Here is a 23,584-nt window from a genome sequence, read left to right as displayed (position 1 = left end):
TGTTGTCATTATTAATGGTTAATGCAATTCAACTATTTATCCATCAGTCACATTTTGAGTGATGTCTATGTGTTCTAGATGTTTGGGCTACATCACTGTGTTATAGAGAAAGATTCTTGTGATCCTGAATCTCACATTCTAGTTGTTGAGTCAAACAATAAATAATACACATACTAAATACATAATATAAATGAGTGTTAGAAATTGATACATGCTACAGGAAAAAAAAAAAAGAAAAAGTAGAGCAGGATAAAAGGGACTGGAATATAGAAGCTTTTTTGACTCTTCTTATTTTCCTCCTTTTTTTGTGTGTTGTATAATATTTGCATTGTAAGAAGATATAGCCATTACATACTATACTCTATTTTTTATCTACAATAGTATTTATTCTGTAAGTATATAATTGATGCTCACCATCAGTTTATTTCATTCACATTGATTGTCTGAAGTTTGTTTAACTCCTCAGAGAGAGGCAATATAGCAACAATATACCCTAATTCTTGCATGTTGACCACAGGTATGCCATGTATATTCAAAAGTGAGTTTTGCAAGGTATAAAATTTTTACTTGAAATTGAAAATAAATGAATCTGTTGTGTTCTGGCAAAAATTGTTGTTTTCTAAAAGCCTAATAATAATCTTACTTTTGTCTTTAAAGCCTATAGTAAAATTTGTTTTGCTGTTGGTTGCTGTAGGTTGGTGTTTTTAGGTACACAGTATGCTCTTTCTAATTGTAGTTATGGGTCTTTTATATTTAATTCAGGAAAGTTTTTTTGAATTTTAACTTTTAGTATTTATTCTTTTCTGTTGCTTTGGTGTTTACTTTAAGGTTGTCTATTATTTGTTTGTTGGATTTCCCTTGTCTGTCTTTAATATTGATTACTTTCTCTTAATTTTTTTATTTATCTTTTCTTTCTTTATATTCTTCCTTTTATACTCTATTTCCATTCTTATTTGGTGTGCTTATTAATTATTGTGTATTTTTAGTCCAGTCTTAATTTCTAAAATGATTTTTCCTTTTATTTTATTCTTAATTATGAATTATGAATTTTGGGGTATTTTATTTTATTTTATTTTTATTTTTTGAGACAGTCTCTCTGTGTCGCCCAGGCTGGAGTGCAGTGGCACGATCTTGGCTCACTACAAGCTCCGCCTCCCAGGTTTACCCCATTCTCCTGCCTCAGCCTCCCGAGTAGCTGGCACTACAGGCGCCCACCACCACGCCCTGGTAATTTTTTGTATTTTTAGTAGAGACGGGGTTTCACCATGTTAGCAAGGATGGTCTCGATCTCCTGACCTCGTGATCCGCCCGCCTCGGCCTCCCAAAGTGCTGGGATTACAGGCGTGAGCCACCACGCCTGGCCATTTCTGGGTATTTTAAAATTCAGGTGTATATTGTTCTACAAGTCATATCATTTTACTAATAGCTTTTAGTTTGCTTTGAAGTACTAGGTAACAGTTTTAATGTATTTTATGTTATGCCTATTTGGTATGCTTTCATTATCTATGGGAATATTATTTTGCTTTTTATTCCCTTTTTTCCTAAAGTAGTTTTTTATGGGACTTGGTTTAAATACTTTCTTTTAGACAATTGTATTTTTAGTTAGTTTTCCTGGATTTTTAGGAGATGTAATAGCTTTTATAATTTAATAGAATTCCCTTTTCTGTTTTAATGTAGTGTGCAAAAATATGGTGGTTTGCTTTCTGAAGTTTTCTAGCTCTGTTTCTCTCTAGATTCTTATCTTTCTTTTCTCTTCCCTTTCTCTCCATCTTGTTAAATTTCGATTCAACCCACAGCAACTTCTCTTCAAGGTTGAGCCCTTTCTTTGAAGGGAGCCCTGCTCAATGTCAAGAGTTCACAGAGGTGAGACTACTCAAATTTCTTTAGACTTTACCATGAGCCCCTTATATTTCTCTATTCTCAGTGGTCAAAATTCTTGTTAGCTTTAGACATTATTCTCAAATTGGCATCCCATGCTTTTTGATGAGTACCTGAGTTTGAGATTCTTTGTTCTTAGGTCACTCAATTTTTCAGTTACTCCATTTCTTTTTCTCCCTGTTTCTTCCTTCAGTGATGCTAACACTGAATTTCTAGAAGTTCTTGATAAATTTTGGTTACAAACTTTCACATTGGGTTTAGATGGAATGCTATTTTTTAAAAAATTCACATATTCTTAGCTTTGTTATCTAGTTGCTTTGTCAATGGGGATTAGGAAGTTCTTAAAACTATGCTTCTTCTACTGCCCCAACTTCCTAGAATCCCCTTATCTTGACTTTTGAAATGGAATATGTCTGCTTAAATTTTTATCTCATGAATGATTTGAAACCATTATCTCATTATCTCCAGGAAACCTTGGAGTCCATAAATTACCATAAGAATTCTCAAGACAGATAAATATCTAAAACTATACAATGACAAGCTTTTCTGTTTAGCGTATCATGCTCAGTAATTTTTCTTAGCTAAATTCTTGCCAAGACTCAGACCTTCTGTAAGCTGTTTGGAACCTGAGAGATCAATGCTAGGTATTCCTTTGGTAGGCAACTTTCGGTATCAACTTTTCTATTATATACCCCAAGTCATCATTTTTCTCAAACCTTCTGTCTTTTATATATAAACAGCAGGATTATTATTTTTAGAATGGTCTTCCTTTAAGTAGTTATCACTAATCCCATCTGGACATAAAAAAGCTAAAGGTATTCAGGGAATTGGCATGCTTCCATATCTTCAAATGAGCCACTTACCAGGATTTCACTCTCTAGTGCCTCACAGCCATACGAGATATGAGATTTAGATATTATTAAGATAGCATTTTAAAGGGAATCAATGAATCATCATATTTAGCCAATTACTCACTTTTTTATTACCCTACAATTTCAGGCCAATAAACCCCAATGACTGACTCCTCTAAGATATAGACAATCTTATTAATGAGTCATTGCCTAATACCCTGCATGACTCAAGAATATCTTGAAACAACAATTACCTAGATATCCAAATCCAGCAAGATTAAGGGACATTTAAAAAATAGATACAATTAGTGTTAAGGCACCTACTTAAACAGATTTCTATTTGGGAGTAAAAATGTCATTGAATTGGCTGTGGTGCTACCGTAATTAGTCATTTAAGCTGCCAAAGCAAAGTGAAAGTACAAGAACTGATCATCTTTCTAATAATGCATCTACTCTATATTTTTCCCCAGAGATCAACATCAATTTCACCGAGCAGGAGTTTTCAGAATCCATTAGATTCTTCTTTTTTTGAAAACTCAGACAACATCAGCATTACTCTACTATTCTGTCACATTTCTGGCTAGTCAGAATTTGTCAGAGAACAAGAGGCGGTTCCTTCAGAAATAGTGTGGTTCAAATTTTCAGTCCTTTATGGATGTGGAAAATATTGGGGCAAAAGTAAAACAAAAGGAAACGGTGAAATGGCTGTAAAGGTGCTGGTTTCCATGCAAAAGTAGGAACAGAGGCTTTTATTCCAACCTACTATGCTTACTTTCATTTTGGTGACTTTAGCTAGCATTCCATTCAAAACATGTTTTTTCAGTTTGTGAGCTCATGCCTAACTATTCCTTTCCCCATCACTTCTCTACCGTTCACTCTCATGGTCACTTACTAGAGTTCATCATCACAAAAAAATGGCACCACTCCATAAGGGTAATCTGCCACTTCATTGTTAGGTAGTATTGATTCAGTTCCTCTGACTGGAGAGGTAGGAATTCCTCCATCCTTCCCTGCCCCAAGTAAGTTCTAAGTTTAAAATTCTTTATTTATGAGTACTTAAAAGGCTTCTCTTTCATTATTAAGCCAAGGAAGACCATGAATCAAATATATAGTTTTCTTTTTAGAATAACACTATACATCAACAATATCTGTTATAAACACTTATAATAAATATGAAATGCTAAAAAATTTCTGAGTTATAAATGGAAATTGCAATCCCTTTTAAGTAATTGGGCTTCCTTGGATGTATGTTTTTCATTATTAATATATAAGATGAAAATAAATATATCTTAAATTGGAATGAATTTAAGGTAAGGAAATTATTATTCTTGGGGGTAGGAGGATATTTTTTGAGGTGGTTAAACCAACTCTTCATCTAAAAGCATAAAAGGATTTGATGACAACTCTTTGGGGGAATAAGACAATGGATAAGGTCACCCCAATTTACAATGATGCAATCTCAGCTCACTGCAACCTCTGCCTCCCAGGTTCAAGTAATTCTCCTGCGTCAGCCTCCTGAATAGCTGGGAATACAGGCACGTGCGACCACGCCTGGCTAATTTTTGTATTTTTTGTAGAGACAGGCTTTGCCATGTTGGGCAGGCTGGTCTTAAACTCCTGACCTCAAGTGATCTGCCCACCTCTGCCTCCCAAAGTGCTGGGATTACAGGCATGAGCCACTACACCCAGTGTACACAAGCCCTCTAACTTTTATCAGTCTTTATAGAATTTAATGTCTGATGATACAATGCATAAATTATTTTATTGTTTTATTTTTAAGCATCTTTTAATATGTAATTTTCACCTAGATAAATTCTTGAGGACAGACACAACTTCTTATTGTTTTAAAAATTTTTTCTTCGGCACTTATCACTCTCCCTGGAAGATGGTAGGTGCTAGATAAATATAATAATAGCTACGCTTCCTAATACAGTTGGTAGTAAACTAGGTTAGTGGTTCCCTGAGCTGTATGTATTAGAATTACCTGGGTAACCTAAAACAAAATCAGGTCTACTGAACCTCCAAATAATCCATAGACACTGACATAGCTTATCCACTGCATTAAACATGGGTTAGTGCCCTATTAGATGTTTTATTTAAAAGGTATTTAATATTCTTAGCAACCGTATAAGGTAAATGTTAACAGCTCTATTATGCAAATAACAGTAACAGCTAACATTTTCTATATGTTTATTGTATACCAAAGTTCTAAGTACTTTTCATGCATTAACTGATAAGAGGAAAAAAAAGAAGTGACTTGCCTGAGACCTGGAAGGAAACACGTGAAAACGCCTGAATTTGGGCTCATTTTTTTTTTCAACTCCAAAACTTTTTTCACTGAGTCATGTTGTCTTCCAGGAAATAAAATTATTTGTTAACTCATGGCAAACTGTGACATTTTCACATTAGTTAAAAGCATCCTAGTCAAACTCTTTCCATTCTGTCTTCTGGAATTTTTACTCAGGGGATGCTCATCTGCCCAAAGCCTTCTCAACCCATCTTTGAGGTGACTTCAAGGCAAATGCACAAGCAGGAGCTGAATCAGACTTCTTTATTTATCAAAACCATTGAGGCCAGCCACCTGGATTACTGGTCTACACAAGCCAAATGGAAGAGAAGAAGTGAATAGTCCCTCAGTGAGACAAATAACTAGTAATAAATACCTGTCAGGGAATAATAACAATACTATCTTCTATTATAGAAGCCATTTTACCCTATTCTTAATAATTGCCTTATTTTCTATACTTACCAGAGCTAAACTTAGAGAAAGTTCTGTCCTTTATGTTTTTTTTTTAATTTTCTTCTCAGTCACATTTCAGCTATGCTGTGTGAACAAATGTAGGCTCTCTCTCATATCTAATGAAACTTTCATTTTAGAAACATTAACTGGAATCATAATTACTATTTGACCTTCTCTGCATGCTCCTCAAATCCCCTGACGCAAAACAAAATCCAGAGGTTCTTGTTGAAGCCTGATTTATTTATATGCTAAAAAGAAAGGTGTTTAAATGCTATGGCCAAAATGGGCACTTAGCCTTGAACTGTCCAGGACACCAGATATAAAAGGAAAGGTCCAGATAAAGCACATGATAGAAAAAAACTTAGAAATTTGGAGCAGAAAGCCTTGGGTTGTGGAAACATTTCTGGCTCTTACCAACTTATACAAGAACCTCCACCATGCAAAGCCTCAATTTTCTCATTTGCAGAATGGGAATAATGGCACAAACATGGTAAGGTTGAGGTGAAGATTAATGAAATGACATACATGCCTCCACAACAGACACGGGCTCACTGATCTCAGCGTGCAGCACTTCCTCTCAGCCCACTGGCATGCCCTTCCACTGCAGGGAAGTGGGGACAGAATGATGTTTCACTTAACCTTGTGCCTAGTAACTCTGCAATGCACAGCCTCTGCCACCCACACCCAATGGCATAAGCTCCTTGGGATGCCTCTCAGGTAACTCAGAGTTCTAAAACTTCAGACACAACCTTGAAGCCCTGTAAATGCAACACAATGGAACCGTGTAGGAAAAGAGAAAAGAAATGTAAGATGTATTTAATAAATGTGTGTGGGCAGAGAGGTAGGCAGGCATTATCTTGAAGGAACGAAGTCTTAAGGGTACAGTTTTTCTATGTCTCATTAGTATTATTGATATTCTAAATATCAGCCTTACTTTTTTAGTAAATAAGAAAGAATAAAATCATGATTTGTCCATTTTAGCATATCTCACATGCTGTATTTCCATTGAAAGGCTTGTGTGCAGGGATAAAGAAGCATGAATAAATTTAGATCTTGAAATTCCATATATTTCCAGTTCCAGTAATAATGCTAATAGCATAGTAGAATTTTATAAAACATTTTTCATATGTATTTCTCACTCAATCCCATCAACAACTTTCTGACATAGACAAGAAAGATATATCATTATTGTCCTCATTGCATAAATTAGGAAACTATGACACGTCCAAATCTGTTAGATTATGCTGTGCAATGAACCCCAAACTCAGTGGGTTACAATGACAAGGGTTTATTTCCCACTCACATAAGTGCAGCTGTAAACTACCTTTGACTGTGTCCTATGCCTTCTGGATTCCAGGATCCACACTGAAGAAGCAGCCCTTTCTTCACTGTATGGCAGAGAAAAAATGAGCAGTGCTGGAACCACATATGGCTCTTAGAGCTTTTGCTAAGACTTAGCATAAAACACTCTGTTCATATTTCTTTCACTAAACCAAGTCACATATCCAAGCCTGTTGTTAGAAGCAGGGGGAATATAATCCTCTTATAGGGAACAGAGAGAAATTGGGAACAACAACATGCATATAAAGGTAAATCGGAGCTGGAAATAAAGCTAAGATTTTCTGATCTTTAAATACAATACTGTTGGGCCTAGCACACTCTTGGAGTGAATGAGCATAGCAGGTACATATAGGCAAATTATGAATTAGTTTGTAATTTTTAAGTTCAGAGAAGATATGCAGCTGACGATAAAATTTGAGGGTCATCAGAGTACAAATGCTTTGTAACCATGAGACTAGATATTTGTAGTTTATGGTAATAATAAAGCCAAAAGTGTGACCTTGCAGGTAAATGGGTAAACTAGGGTTGAGAGATAGATTCTTGAAAGATACAGTGTCAAGGAACTTAGAGATTAAGACATTGAAAGGATCATCGACATGAATATTAAAAACCACCAAAAATGATGGCAATAATAGAATTGGAAAGAGTTCATCGAGCCAGGCGCTAAAAGCTTTAGGTAGTGAGAGACTAATCTGGGGATCTGAAGAGGAGCACAACTGGAAGGACCAGTCGGTGTTCTAGTTGGATGACCTGTGGTGTAAAGCTGTGTGTGTGTGTGTGTGTAGCAGTAGCAGGAAAGGGGAAGTCAGGAAATAGGAAAGAAAAGTGGTCTGAAGTGGTGATGAGGAGCAAGGAGTATAACAACCTCCTTCAGGGACCAGCAGCAAGAGGGTTTGAGAGAGGAAATACCCTCCACTTAGGGGTTCTACAAGGAAAGCAGTGAGCTTAGGGTGGCCCAGTTTTTAGCAAGATGGCAAAGGAAGCATTCAGAGAACAGTCTGAAGATACGGGAGATTTTGCTCCCGATTGATCTTGAGTTTAAGAATTCACAGCGGAAGGGTTTCAGAGCTTGAAGTGGCATGGGCGATGGATTAGGAGTTATTTGTATGAAGTGACAGGAGGATAAAAATCTGAGGGATAAAGGATGACCTGGGAGTCTGGGCTGCTCTGGCGATTCGAAGCAGAAATCAATGGCACCATGAGCTGAGCCTTGATGGTGCTGAGGCAGGTGGTAATGACAAGTCTGTGAGTATTCATGAAGGAGAACATGTGGGTGTCTGAGTCTCTGCTGGTGTGGAGTCAAAGAAAAGGCGAAGTTTTATCTGGACTGGCCAAGGCTCTGGGGTTTCCTTCTCATTACTGTAGAAGTCACTGCATATCCTGTTTGTATTTTATCCCCAGTGCCATCCAGTGCACAGAGATGGAGCTCAGTAAATGTTTGTTGACTGAGAGCAGTCCCTGTTTACGATAAATTAATAATAAACATTTGTTAAATTTGAAGACTGGAAATAATGTACATGAAACAATTGTGAATAACTTGGCATGTCTGTGGAGTTTTTCATACCAAATGCTGTTAAGCTTCGCATGGCAGAATGATCTGAGAATGAGTCATCACTGACTCATGGATCCAGCTTGTTTCACCTGCAGCGCTCACTTTAAGTCACAATGACCTTTTCTGACTACTTGTAATGGCAGCACAGTGGGGACTGCAGTTCCTGGAGAGTGCACCATTAATAGAGTAGTTAGCCAGTACTGTTTTGTTGTCCCTCGGAGTAAAAGGGAAAGTGAAGCAAGAGAACAGAGATTTAATACCACATATTTTTTCACTCAATTGAGAAATACATCTGAAAAAAAAAACACATCCTTATAAAACTTACTGTTTTAAAAAGGCAGTCCTTGCAAGGTGATTTGGGTGTTTTCAGATAGTGAAAAACTTTTAAAATATATTAAATTATTACTTTTACTTATGAAGAATAAAAGGTAACATAGAGACATAGAAATCAAGAAATCCTCGAGTATTTTCTTTAGAAACACCCCGAATAGAGAAGGAGTTTCCGTTTTTTTTTTTTTTTTTTTTTGAGACGGAGTCTCGCTCTGTCGCCCAGGCTGGAGTGCAGTGGCGCAATCTCGGCTCACTGCAAGCTCCGCCTCCCGGGTTCACGCCATTCTCCTGCCTCAGCCTCTCCGAGTAGCTGGGACTACAGGCGCCCGCCACCACGCCCGGCTAATTTTTTGTATTTTTAGTAGAGACGGGGTTTCACCGTGGTCTCTATCTCCTGACCTCGTGATCCGCCCGCCTCGGCCTCCCAAAGTGCTGGGATTACAAGCGTGAGCCACCGCGCCCGGCGGAGTTTCCGTTTTTAAGAGAAAATTAAACCAGATGAGTTTGTATTAATACCAATTAATAAGACTTGAAAGGTTTTTGGACAAATGCCTTTATAATGTTCTTAACTGCTATGGACTGAACTGTATGCCCCCGCTTTCCCCCTGGAATTCATATCCTAAAGCTGTAACTCCCAGTGTGACTGTATCTGGAAATAGGGTCTTTAGAAGGTAATTAAGGTTAAATGAAGTCATAGGGAAGGATCCTAATCCCACAGGACTGTGGCCTTAAAAGAAGAGAAAGAGATGTATGAGTTCCTTATGTATTTCAGATATTAAACCTTTATCACATATGTGGTTCGCAAATATTTTCTCTCGCCCTATAGGCTGGACTTTCATTTTGTTGATTGTTTCCTTTGCTGTGAAGAAGCATTTTACTTTTATGTAGTCCCATCTGTTTATTCTTATGTTTTGCTTTTTTGCTTGTATTTTTGGAGTGATATCCAAAAAATCCTTGCCAAGGCCAACGTCAAAGAGCATCCCCCTGCCCCATTCTTTTTTTTTTTTTTAGACAGACAGGGTCTTACCCTGTCACCCAGGCTGGAGTTTAGTGGAGCAGTATCACAATCATAGCTACAGTGTCAAACTCCTGGGCTCAAGCTATCTTCCTGCCTCAGCCTCCCAAGTAGCTGGAACTACAGGCATGAGCATGTAAACCTCCTAGGAGTTTTACAGTTTCAGGTCTTACATATTCTGGGCTGTGGGGGAAATGAGGAGATGTTGGTCTGGTTGAAGAGCACAAACTTTCAGTTCTAAGATGAGTAAGTTCCAATATACAGCATGGTGACTATAGTTAATACTTTATTGTTCATTTGAAATTTGCTAAAAGAGTAGAACTTAAGTGTCCTCACTTCTCTTGGACAAACCGAAAGTGTAACTATGTGTGGTAACAGAAGTGTTGATTAATTTGACTGTGGTAATCATTACACAAAAATATACATACGTCAAATCATAATGTTGTATACTTTGAGTATACAAAATTTTTATTTGTCAATCATACTTTAATAAAGCTAGGAGGGAAAAGAAGATGAAGAAAGAGAGACTTCTCTGTCTTCACTATGTGAAGACACAGCAAAAAGGTGGCCGTCTGCAAGGCCCTCACCAGACACCAACCATACTGGCACCTTAATCTTGGAATTTCAGTCTCTACAACTGTGAGTCATCCAGTTTAGGGCATTTTGTTATGGCAGAAACCTACCCACCTTCCTAGGAAAAAAAAAATGATGTTTGCTTGTTTCTGAAGGAATAATAGAATCATAACTTATTAATTGTTGTTAATAACCAACAATTATTAACTTATTGGTTAGGAGCTGAATTATGAAACATTGTACAACAGTAAAAAATTTGCCATGGAAATATTTAATTATTTTAAGAAATATTAAGAGACATTAAGATCCTCCCTCAGACTGCTAATGTCTCATTGGCATGGACTGTGCTTACTGGTGCATCACCAGCATACTGAGTGAATGAACAAAGGCATCCAAAGAATCAGCTGAATGGTAAGGGATTATGAAATAAGAAAAATTCTGAATAATATGTTGCCTTAAGAACTCACATGAAATTAAACCTTTAGCTTTCTTCAGCAACTATGTTCATGTTGAGTGTGGATCAGGATATCAAAAAACAGAAAACTCATTTGTGCTTTTTATTTTTCTGATTTACTACCAAGGAACAATTTTCTAATTTACTACTAAGTCAGTATCAAGACTATTTCCCTTGGATCAATAAAGACAATCACATTTTAATGCCATTGTAGACTTAGGTACCAGAGACTTAGTATTACCTGCAAATAGATGACACCACATAAAAAGGTTGATTGCACACAAGAAAATAAAAGTATACTAAACAGCACCAAAACCAATCCCTAGTCATCCCCATGTTACTTTGACATTATTCTTATAAGTTTATCATCAAAACTTGTAATTTTCTCTTCAGTTAGCGGAGGTTGTAAGAAAAGTCATAAAATGTTATAACTATTATTAAAAATGAAAGGGAAAATTATTTTTTTAAAAAACTCAGTCTGTTCTCTAGTCAGTTGGTGAGAAATCTGTCCAAAAGGATGCAAAGTCGGGCTTTCTGAAAACAGGAGTTCATCACCTTTCCAAAAGGCCAGCTGAGGAAATGTGTTTTTTTATCCTCTTCTATAACTCTTAATGGTACATTTTTGCACTGTATTAAGCTAGAAAAGAAGACCTGGACTAACTGGATCTCATGAATGTGTGAACTTTGTATTTAAAAAATACTAGCACTAAAAGAATCCATCTTACTGTCCTGGACCATCCAACTAGAAATAATCTATGACCCTCGTGTGATGAATTGATAAATGTCTGCCAAGCTTTTTGTTAACTCCTCTTCACTATTCCTTCCTTCTTGAATCTGAAGCTCTTCAATCTACCATTGTCTTTATACAATTTCCTCCTTTCTAGGGAAGGCAATGTAGAAATCCAGTGAAGTATTATTTACCAAGTTCTAGAGTCACAACAAGTTTAAGTCCCAGCTCATCTACTTAATATATAAATGATCTTGGACAGTTATGTTTCCCCTCTCTATGGCTCAGTTTCTCATTTGTAGTAGGGAGGCAATCATGGTGCCTAATTGGGTTGGGTACCAGGTTGCTAGATGGATTAAACAAAATAATACAGATAGTTCTCCTTGCCTACAGTAAATGGTCAAAATGTTGGCCACTACCATTTTATTATTGCATTTTAAGATTCTTGTACACGGGGCCTACTAACCTACTTTTCTCAGTCTTGTAGCTTTTTCCCTCCTATTTCTAAGAATCTTAGGGGAAAAGAATTGGCATGCTTCCCCTCTAGAAATTTTTATAATGTCAGAAAACTATTTCTTTTTACTCCTCAGCTATCTGTGCTTCTCACTTTTTCTTGCAGTATTTCAGTTTTGTCTTATTTTGTTTTTTCTATAATCTCCTCCCACAAAGCCAAATGGTTTTCATCTCTTTTTTAGGGAAAGCTTCAGCTCCCTATATTCTGTTTCTTTATAATCTGAGGATCTTCTCTGCACTCATCTGGACAGATGTTCTTTGCATAGATCTTTCTCTCTGTCCCTGTCTCATGTGGCCATGCATCAGGGAAGACTGGGTTCCCTTTGCTTTAGTTTAAGGGTCCTGGGAAATTTTCATACCTTTGCCACTTTGCTCCTAAATGTTACAAACAAAATTTATATTTATCTATTGGATTTACAGCAGCCGTTGATAGGTCCTTACCCCTTCACCCTTCCACACATTTTTGCTGCCTTTTTCAGCTTTGTTTGAAATGATTCTCCTGCATGCTCGTGCTCCTCTGAAACTACTATCTGATCAACTTTCAGTTTCCCATAGATACCAGTCTGTCTCTGGGATCAGGGTCTTCCCACATGTTCATCTCATTGTCTGGAATTTTCTTTTCTTTCTTATTCACTTGATCAACTTTTATTCATCTTTTTTATCTCAACTTAGATTTTGGGAAACTTTTTGTAAACTCTCGGGGTTTTGATTTTATGTATTCCATGTATAGTGTGCTTCTCAGAGACACATTTATTAAAATTAAATTATATATGCACTTATTTATCAAATGGCTGGCTCCTCTACCCAACTATAGGTTGGAATTTTGTTCATTGATATAACTCTAGCACTTAACACAGATAGTAGATACTCAGCAAATGCTCAATGTATGAATGAATGAATGAGTGAATGGATGAATGAATATGTGATTTGCAGGCCCCTTCCTATTACTTCTCATGGTATGATACATACCATTTTCTGACTAGTTCCTCTACCAAAGCTAACCATTCTATACTCCTAAATGAAATGTGTCAGACAGAGGGTTCATCTTATCCCCATGCCAGAACTTTATATTTATACTTTTCAGTACAAACTCTTCTTACGTGAACTCTCAGAGATTTGGAGTATCTTTGGAATCAATTCCCAATACAAAGCTATTGATTATTTTATTTTTAGTTTGCTCAGAAGAACCACATAGTCTCTGTCCATTAGGAGCCTCCCCAGAGATCTCTCTGGCTGAACAGCTGTTCTCAATGCCTGTGAAGTAAGTACCAATTAAGCATGATGATTGCTTCCCTACTACAAATGAGGAAACTGAGCCATAGAGAGGGAAAATAACTTGTACAAGATCATTTATCTATTAAATAGATGAGCTGGGACTTCAACTCATGGCCAATCTCCTTTTGGCAATGTTCTCTAAATAGCCTCTTCCTTTCATTGCAACTCCACAATGTTTTTTCTTTTTTAAAAATACTCTTTTTCTTTATGAATCTTGCTGAAGATGGGAGAGGCATGTACAGGTGTCCTTCAAATCTGCTTCTGCTGCCTTTCTCCTGTCCCTCTCTAGCAGGTATTTTGAGATTTAAGCCCAGAGTGCTTTCATTACCTTCCTGCCTACCTGCTCCACTTCCTGGGCAAGTTTCCTGCTTGGCAGCAATTCCTCCAATTGTAGCTCTTCATTCTATTTTTAAACATTTCTCCATGCAATCTTGATTATTCTTATGGACTACGGAGGAAACACTTTTGACCCTCATGATAACCTGTGAAGTCAGTAAGCATCAGGATAAAATTGGGACCTATTAACAGACTCTTGTACTCCAGCTGAATCTCCAGTTCGGGCTTACAATTTCTTCTCCTAATATGTTGGTGATACATGTTTTGGTAGAGAATATTATTCTCAAAAATTGCTCCATGTGGCTAGGCACAGTAGCTCATACCTGTAATCCCAGCACTTCGGGAGGCCAAGGTGGGAAGATGGCTTCAACCCAAGAGTTCAAGACCAGCCTAGCCAATATGTGACCTCATTTATACAGATAATTTAAAAATTAGTCAGTCATGGTGGCATGCATCTGTAGTACCAGCTACTGAGGAGGCTGAGGTGGGAGGATTGCTTGAGCACAGGCATTTGAGGCTACAGTGAGCCACGATCACACCACTGCAATCCACCCTGGGTGACAGAGTGAGACCCTGTCCCCGCCACCCCCAAATAAAAGGCCCCATGTGAATTTTCAATAAGAAAACCATTTAAAGTGAGTAAAGGCCAAATTTCTCAAGGGATTCTGACTGTTTACATCCATGGAGAGAGAATACTAGAGGCCAGTCTTAGTCTGCTCATGCTGCTATAGCAAAGTACCTTAGACAGAGCAATTTTTTAAATTGTTTGTAGAGATGGGGGTCTCTCTATGTTGCCCATACTGGCCTCAAACTCCTAGCCTGAAGCACTCCTCCCACCTCAGCCTCCTAAAGTGCTGAAATTATAGGTGTGAGCTACTGCACCCAGGCTTGGGCAATCTTTAAAGAACAGAAATGTATTTTCTCACAATTCTGGAGGCAGGGAAGTTCATGATCAAGACACTGGCATCTTGGGAGGACCTTCTTGCTGCATCATCACATGTCAGAAGGCAGGAAAGGCAAAAGAGACAAATGTTATGTCCTCACATATTAGAAGAGCAAAAGAGCAAGTTAGCTGAAAGCTGCATGAAGCCACTTTTATAAAACTCTTTATTGGCCAGGTGCAGTAGCTCATGCCTATAATCCCAGCACTTTGGGAGGCCGAGGTGGTTGGATCACCTGAGGTCAGGAGTTCGAGACCAGCCTGGCCAACATGGTAAAACCCCCATCTCTACTAAAAATACAAAAATTAGCCAGGAGTGGTGGCATGCACCTGTAATCCCAGTTACTTGGGAGGCTGAGGGAGGAGAATTGCTTGAGCCCAGGAGATGGAGATTGCAGTGAGCCGAGATCGAGCTACTTCACTCCAGCCCAGGTGACAGAGCAAGACTCCCTCTCAAAAACAAAACAAAACAAAACAAAAAACACTCTTTACTCATGAGGGACAAGTCCTTATGGCCTAGGACTTACTAGGACTTAATACCATCACACTGGCCATTATGTTTCAGCATCTGAGTTTTGAAGGAAACACATTAAAACCAAACAGAGCCTGACCCCACATACTCCCCCAAGTCCTGTCTTATTGTAGCCTGGTGTGATATTTAGTGGAACCAGAAGTCTTGGTGGTCAGCCGCTTGAGCCAGCTACTGGTGCAGCATTGTGGCCAAAAGAGGGAAGATGGAGAAAAGGTTGAAGAGAAGCTGAGGAATGAGGACTAAAGTGAAAATAAAGTAGGGGTATTCAGCAAAAAGGAGTGAGAGCAGCTGTGTAGAGCTGAGGCTTGGAGAGTTGAGAAAAGGAAAAATATTTCTGTGAATTACAAGTTGCCATTTTGAGATGTTAAACCAATACTGGAATTTCTCTTTAATTATATTTGGTTGTTAGACTGTGTTATTTTAGTGAAATGCTGTGCATAGGCTGGATCACATTAAGATGCCAGAGGTTTTTGGTTTTTTTGTGTTTTTTTTTTTTTTTCGGGATTTCTTTTCTTTGCTGTGATTTTGTACTTAGTTATAATACTCAGTATGCTTCTGAATAACAAATCAACACAGATCTGTGCCAAGGACTTATTTCACCATGACTGCCTGACTACTGGACACAGGATGCAAGGGAGTAAGGCTAAATTAGATGTGAGTCATAATGGTTCTTGTAATATAAGTACAAAGTCAGTGGGGAGAATGTGCAAGTTAAGAACTGATGCTGGCACAGCATTATGCAAAATTGCAGACTTGAAAGGAGGATAGTTTTTAATTTAAACTATGTAAATCCTCATTTTCCTAAGACTTCAGAGTCCTTTTAAAATGACAAGAGGAAATCAATGCCAGACCTCCTTGGAAGGGCTTTAAATTACTGCTACGCTGTGCCAGTGGCGGCAGGTTCCCCTAAGGACTGGGCTGTTATTGTGGAACTTCAGTGAAACAGTCATATATATAATCCATGGGTACAGACTTTCTTACACCAGAAACTGAGGAAGTTCCAAGGAAGAACTAAGTCAGAGGACAGAGAAAATAACTTTGAGTCGTGGTTCAAACATGCCATTAATAAGGTGCTGAGATTTAACTCCTCAGTGGCTGAGAAATGCTTATGCCAAGTGTTCCCAGCCACCTAGTCATGAAGATGACCATTCCTGTGGAGAACTAAAGCATTTCTTAGAACAAGGGTGTGGTGGCAGACAGTGCCTCGGACTCACAATACTAACTTATGACCAAGTATCAGTGGACAGGGAAGACTTGCTACAGCTAAGTTTTCAGAGAGGGAGAACTCCAACAGTGAATTCTCCATCAAGGCTGTAAAGTGATGCTTAGAGTATCAAAACCAAAACAAACAAGCATATAAACCAAAAAATAAATGCTGGAACAAATTTTTTAATTCATTGTAACCCAAAAAGATCCTGAAATTCTCCCTGTGATTGAAGTTAATCAGGGCCTGGGATGAAAGAAGGGTTTTATGTTAGTACTTTCAGAATGAGGCAGAATAATGGCATTCTTCTTGGTGATGGCCAAGAAGACCCAGGCAGCCAGAATGATGCAGGAAATCAGACCTTTTGAAGTCAGGCTTTCCCTCTCAAGCAAGATTCAGGAACATTAAGGAAGCTCCCTTATCCCAACAGAGAGATAGAATCCTGGAAGCTTTTAAAACTATAATTGAAGACTGAATTTTGGGACTTTCTTCCAATATGGTTGTGTTGCTATAATCATTGCCCTTGTATTTCATCTCCCATTGCATGATGAAACAAGCTAAATAATCACGTGCAGGCTATCTGTAATTTTAGCAGTTGGAGAGAGCTCTGCCTTCAGTGAGAGCTGTGATAAATCACTAGTAAGCTTCTGTTCATGAGAGGTAGGGAAATTATTCTTCACTTCTCCAGGGTCACAAACCTTTGAGAAGAGAAAATTGAAATCTTCAGCCACCATTTTTACCTGCAGGAAACTCTCCATTACCTAAATACACAGATTGTTAAAAAGGGCATGATAAAACATGAGAACTATGCTCTCTTGGGTTTCCATATGCTTAGCCCTAGGAGGGGCGATGAAGGGTCAGGGAAGAGGGAGTGACTATGACCTTCTGCGATCATCCCAGGATAAACCTCAGCCCTCCAATGGCAGCAGAAATAATGAAAGTCTGACAGAGATCAAAAGAAGGAAGGGGAAACTGTTTGTGAGAAGTTGGAGTCTCAGGGGAGGCCTGAGCTGTCTTAAAGGATGCATAAGAGTTGTCAGAAAGAGGATACCATGGCCAAAAGCATGAAATAAATAGTTTGAAATTGCTAGAAATTAAAGTGCATACATGGAAATTGCAAGAGATGAATATAGCAAGGTAAGCAAGGCCACCATTAGAGAATGTGAGACGTAGAGCAAATATATTTGAGGGCTCCTGACCAGTATATTGGTTAAAACTGTATTACAAGATTGATGGACACATACAAAGCATAGTAATTTATTTTGTATTGTCAAATGCACTATTCCTAGCTATTTTCATATTTCCTACTGCAATAAAAAGGTATCAGCACTGTTACAACTCCACAATGTCATGGCTTTTCAGAACCGGTTTGTATGAAACACTACAGGTTTCCTTGCCTCCGATGTTCCCTAATGTCACCTATTTAATACTGGTTACAACATTATTCATGATTCTGCATCATTCTCATGCTGCCTGTGCATACTGGCTTCCAATGACTCTCTTAAAAGCTTTTACTCTGCTTACTTGATGATAACTACAAATGTAACTCTTATGCAAAAAAATGTGAAAGATAATTTTTTAGCCACAATAGATATATCATTTAGAACATTATGGTAGAACAACCCATCTTCCTCCCATTATTCTCTTGGACTTTTTAGGCCATTACTATGGCATTCCTAGAATGTGACGTGTGTATGCAAATTGCACACCTGTGTCCTGCACACTGCCACAAAAAGGAAATATAGGAAAGGGGGCAAGCAGGGGAAGAAGAGTAGTCTCATTTGCATAAGTAATCTTTGTCCTTTATCCAGCTCAAGACTGACCTAGGAGAACACAATGTTACCACATGGGTGGAGATAAGAGAGACATGGATCAGCAGGGCCTGTTGATGCCGCCATTGTAAAAGCCTTCTGATCAGACAAGGGCAGCCACTTGTGGAGAATGAACTGACACATGGCATGGAGCCTGTGGAGGAGGTGGGATGCCAGCAGTGATGGACACACAGGGAAAAGAATATCTGCCTCCACCCCACTACCTTCAGATGTTATAGACCAAAGGAAGCATCACAGTCAGGACACAGATGGGTGAGAGGCAACACGGGGGTCTACATATATAGCTCAAGCATCATCCATGGACTGTCAGTGGCCCAGATCCCTGAACTCATCCTGTGTCTAATGTGAGGGCAGTAACTAAAAATGAACACATCAGCATCCTTTTCGTGGTTCATTTTCATACAATTATGCCAAAGAAGTACCGTTTTAGTACTTGAGCTCCTTAGGGTACCTGTTCAACCTCATAGGGGGAGTAGAGGGTTGGAGAGCACCTTGAAGGAAAGAAATATGGACCAGGGCCTACACAGGTCTCAATCTGACCTCAAAGTGCCTCATCCAGATGGTATTTCCACCCCAGTTGGTCTCAAGATTTTCATGAGGAGAATACAGAAAACTTCTAGGAAGGTGCTCTAAAACATGGTGGACCTCCTGAATCCTAAGCATAGGTCAGGGCTCTTATGTCACCTGCACACCACCTCTGAGATGGAGCAGCATGGACAGTATTGAAGATAAGCTAGGGACAGCTCATGGAAGACCTTGTAATGCCATGCTTAGGAACTTAAATTCCATCTGCAAGTTAGTAATTCCAACATGCCTTTTCTTTAATGCAATGAATGTTATTAGGAAAAATAAAGGCATTCTGGTCAAATATTAATAAGTGGGAAACATGGGACATTGCATAGCCTTTAATACATTAATCTGAATTTTAAATCTTCTAAAAGTAGATAAACTGTACATATTTGGTATAACTTTGCCTTTAAAAATAACACATGAAATCATTTAGTTGTTATGAAGTACCTTCCTTATTAGTATTCCACAGAACACACTTTGGAAAAAGCTGCAATAGATATGAGAGTCATTGCAAGGGTTTCATGCATAATAGATTTTCATTTTAGAAAAAAATTGTTTAGGCTGAGCACGGTGGCTTATGCCTGTAATCCCAGTACTTTGGGAGGCTGAGGCAGGTGGATCACGAGGTCGAGAGATCGAGACCATCCTGGCCAACATGGTGAAACGCTGTCTCTACTAAAAATAGCAAAATTAGCTGGGCATGTTGGTGCACGCCTGTAGTCCCAGCTACTCAGGATCCTGAGGCAGGAGAATTGCTTGAATCCAGGAGGCAGAGGTTGCAATGAGCTGAGATTGTGCCATTGCACTCCAGCCTGGTGACAGAGTGAGACTCGGTCTCAAAAAAAAAAAAAAAAAAAGGTTTAGGAAAGCAAATGGTTAATGGATAGAGAAGAGAATAGGAAAGACCAAGAGAAAGGCAGTTATTGAAAGAATTAGTCAGATGATGATGAGGTCTTACCTAAGCCAGTATTAGCAGTATGTGGGAAAAAAGCACGTTTCCTGGATAAATTAAGCCATATACATCTAGCTAAAAATAACTAAATGAGGAAAAGAGACATTTAATTATTTCAGGCTATTGAGTCTCCCACTACAATCAATGATAGCAAGCCCTAGAATGTATGTGAGAATGTATTTTTGGAGTCTTAGTTATCAAGTACATTTTACTCATTGCCAACTGGCCTCTCTGAGTATGATTCTTGTATTTAAGGACTTTTACTTTTTTGTGAAACATGGCCTTTAAACAAAAGTCAACCACTTCATCTGCACTCAATATGTTCTGTTGCTGCAGGGAAAGCTGGTCATGTTGAACTTACCGAGAGACCGTATGTAAGACTCTGATGTGATGATTTCCTAAGGTATTCTCTAGGATGCTTTTGACCATATGTAACCATTCTCCTTTGAAGACGATTTCAGCATCCACTCCCTGTGTAGGTTATAACTGTAATCCCAGGTAGGACTGATGACCACATACTTCCCCCTTTCTCTATATATCTATTCACTTGATTCTACAGCCCCGGCTACAAAAATATATTTGCATCCTTTTATAAGAGAGAGTTTTAATAATTTCTAGACAAGGGTAGAAACACCATGTGCATTAGAAGCTGAAGGGGCTGAGATTTTATGGGTTTTCTGGGAATATCAAACACCAATAAAACCAGCCCACTCAATTTTTGAATAATAAAACTGAAATTCAGAGAAAGAAACTGACAAAATCTGATCCAATATGGCAGAACGGAAGGTAAACCCAAATCTTTAAGAGGTTTTAATCTCTAGGGACTATTTATGTCTCTTAGGATACTCCAGAAAAGGCTTTTCTTGAAAGAGCAAGCATGTGTTATTTTCTCTTAATTTCAAAGGACATGCAAAGTTTAGCTGTGTGGAATTACATGGTACAAAGGTGCAGAAGCTTCATATGTATTTCCTATATTTTTAAATGCCTCATTTTTGTCTTCTTCAATATAGAGTAATTCAATACAAACAGAAAACAGTTCCATTTTAAGAAGTTTGTAAATAATTTGATTTTCCTAGAAGTTTAACAGAAAGATTCATTCTACCTATAAATGTAAAGAAGGTTGTTCCTTACTCCATAAACACTGGCATACTCCACTTTATCACAAGATACCAGGGGCCAAGTCTTCAATATTGCAGTCCTTTGTAGCTAACTGCCTGTATGGACATTTAGTTACAGCCAAAGGTATTTTTTCTTCATTTGACTGGATGGGATCCTGAGCCCTTTTGACTATTGGCTGATGAAATTACAGAGCTCTCAACTTTCTACCACAGGAGCCCCTGATGATGCTTAAGAAGAACTACAGCAAAACATAATGGGCTGTGAGAGTTGAAGAGGAGTGTATCCTGGTGCCTCAATGGTGATGGCTTGGCCACCCAGGTTGACATTCCACACCACTGTTAAAGACAGGTGCCCATCAGAAGCAGCAGGCCTTCTGGGAAACTGAAGAACAACAGCTGCAGAGGCTGCAGCAGGGCAGCAGCCACAATGACACAGTGTTGTTCAAAGAGTGTGGTGATGTTGGGAGTGATGGAGGGAAGGCAGGACCAAGTGGCTTACAGGAGGGAAGTCAAACGAGGTGGAAAGCCAAATGCTGCTGACCAAAATCTGGTGGTGGCACTGTGGTAACACAGCAATGCCAAACACATCATCTGTAGCAACCTTGTGGCTTGTAAAGGCGATCTGCAGAGGAACAAGATCCCAAAGCTATTGGGCGGCAGGAACACAAAAAAGACAAAGCTAAGCAACCAAACTTCATCTTCACCAGAAGCTTCAGACTACAGCGAGGGCATGTTGGAGGAAATGGAAGTTAGAGAATAACAGAGCATAATTCCATCTGCCTTTTTTTTTAATGGACAGATAAAATTGTATGAATTTACTGTGTGCAACGTGATGTTTTGAAGTCTATATATATATATATGGTATCGAATGACTAAATCTAGCTGATTAACATATGCTTTACCTCATACAGTTATCATTTTTGTGGTGAGAACACTTTATATCCACTCTCTTGGAATTTTTCAAGAATGCAGTATATTATTTATTTTAGTCACCATGTTGTACAATAGATCTCTTGAACTTATTCCTCCTATCTAACTGAAATTTTGTGTCCTTTGACCAAAATCTCCCCAACACCCACCAACCACCCCAGCCCCTGGCAACCACCATTTCTACTCTCTACTTCTATGAGATCAACTTTTTAAAATTCCACATATGAATGAGATCATGTAGTGTTTGTCATTCTATGACTGCCTTACTTCGCTAAACATAATGTCCTCCAGGTTCATCCATGTTGTCACAAATAACAGGATATCCCTTTTATGGCTGAATAGTATTCAATTGTGTATATGAACCCATTTTCTTTATCCATTAATCCATTGATGGATGTGTCCATTCACCCGTTGATTTCATATATTGACTATTGTGAATAATACTACAATAAACATGAGAGTGCCGATATCTCTTCTATATACTAATTAATTTCCTTGGGATATATACTCAGTAATGGGACTACTGGGTCATATGGTAGTTCTGCTTTTAATCTTCTGAGAGACTTTCATACTGCCTGTATTTTAAGAGAAATATGTGTACATGTTTATGCATTTGCATATATATGCATGAGTGTAAGGGGGTATAGATAGATATGTCTGTATGAGCACAGGAAAACATTTGGAAGCATATTAACCAAACTATTTACTATGATTATCTCTAGTTGAAAAAGAAGACAGGTGGAAGAGGGCACTCTCTTTTCTTAAATATACATAAAAAGGGTTGACATCAATGGCAGTAGCAATGGATTTCATTTTTTAAGTGTTTATTTCTATATATATATATTTCCAAAAGTCTAACTCTGTGTGTTGCAGCCCCATTTAGTGGGAAGTTAGAAAAAACTTCTTCACACACGTTATCCTTATTTTCTAACTCTGCAAATGGGTATACCCTTCTGACCCTGCAGAAATATGAAGCTCAAGGGCTTCCAAGAGTGTCCCGTACTTGGGAAAGTAATAAGATGAAAATATGATATTGGCTTTTTCCTTTTATTTTCATCAAAAAAGAAAAAATATACTTGAAACATCCTTGTAGGAGAATTGCCATTACAGAAGATATGGGAAAGCCTTGTTATTTTCACATTCCCCATCAATCCATGCTTTTGAGGTCCTATTACCAGTGGCCATCTCTATGGATTTGGTCATGCCAAACGACACTTCCCCAGTGTTTTTACTGCAGGCTTCAGACTGTCTCCCTTCCTATTCTGAGTTGAGGAGACCTTAATAACATGAATAGCTGAGAGGTAGCCAAAGTAGCTTTATTTATCCCTTGACTTGATGTCTCTATTGTTTTGCCCCAGATTACAGCCCATACAAGCAAAAGAAATGAGAATAAATGGTGCTGGGAAAACTGGCTATCCATATGCAGAAAGCTGAAACTGGATCCCTTCCTTACGCCTTATACAAAAATTAATTCAAGACGAATTAAAGACTTAAATGTTAGACCTAAAACCATAAAAACCCTAGAAGAAAACCTAGGCAATACCATTCAGGACATAGGCATGGGCAAGGACTTCATGACTAAAACACCAAAAGCAATGGCAACAAAAGCCAAAATTGACAAATGGGATCTAATTAAACTAAAGAGCTGCACGGCAAAAGAAACTACCATCAGAGTGAACAGGCAACCTACAGAATGGGAGAAAATTTTTGCAATCTACTCATCTGACAAAGGGCTAATATCTAGAATCTACAAAGAACTCAAACAAATTTACAAGAAAAAAAAAACCCATCAAAAAGTGGGCAAAGGATATGAACAGACACTTCTCAAAAGAAGACATCTATGCAGCCAACAGACACATGAATAAATGCTCATCACCACTGGCCATCAGAGAAATGCAAATCAAAACCACAATGAGATACC

The sequence above is a fragment of the Symphalangus syndactylus genome, chromosome 4 (assembly GCF_028878055.3).
Source record: "Symphalangus syndactylus isolate Jambi chromosome 4, NHGRI_mSymSyn1-v2.1_pri, whole genome shotgun sequence".
Classification (NCBI taxonomy): Eukaryota; Metazoa; Chordata; class Mammalia; order Primates; family Hylobatidae; genus Symphalangus; species Symphalangus syndactylus.
Note: the sequence above shows the minus strand (reverse complement) of the source record.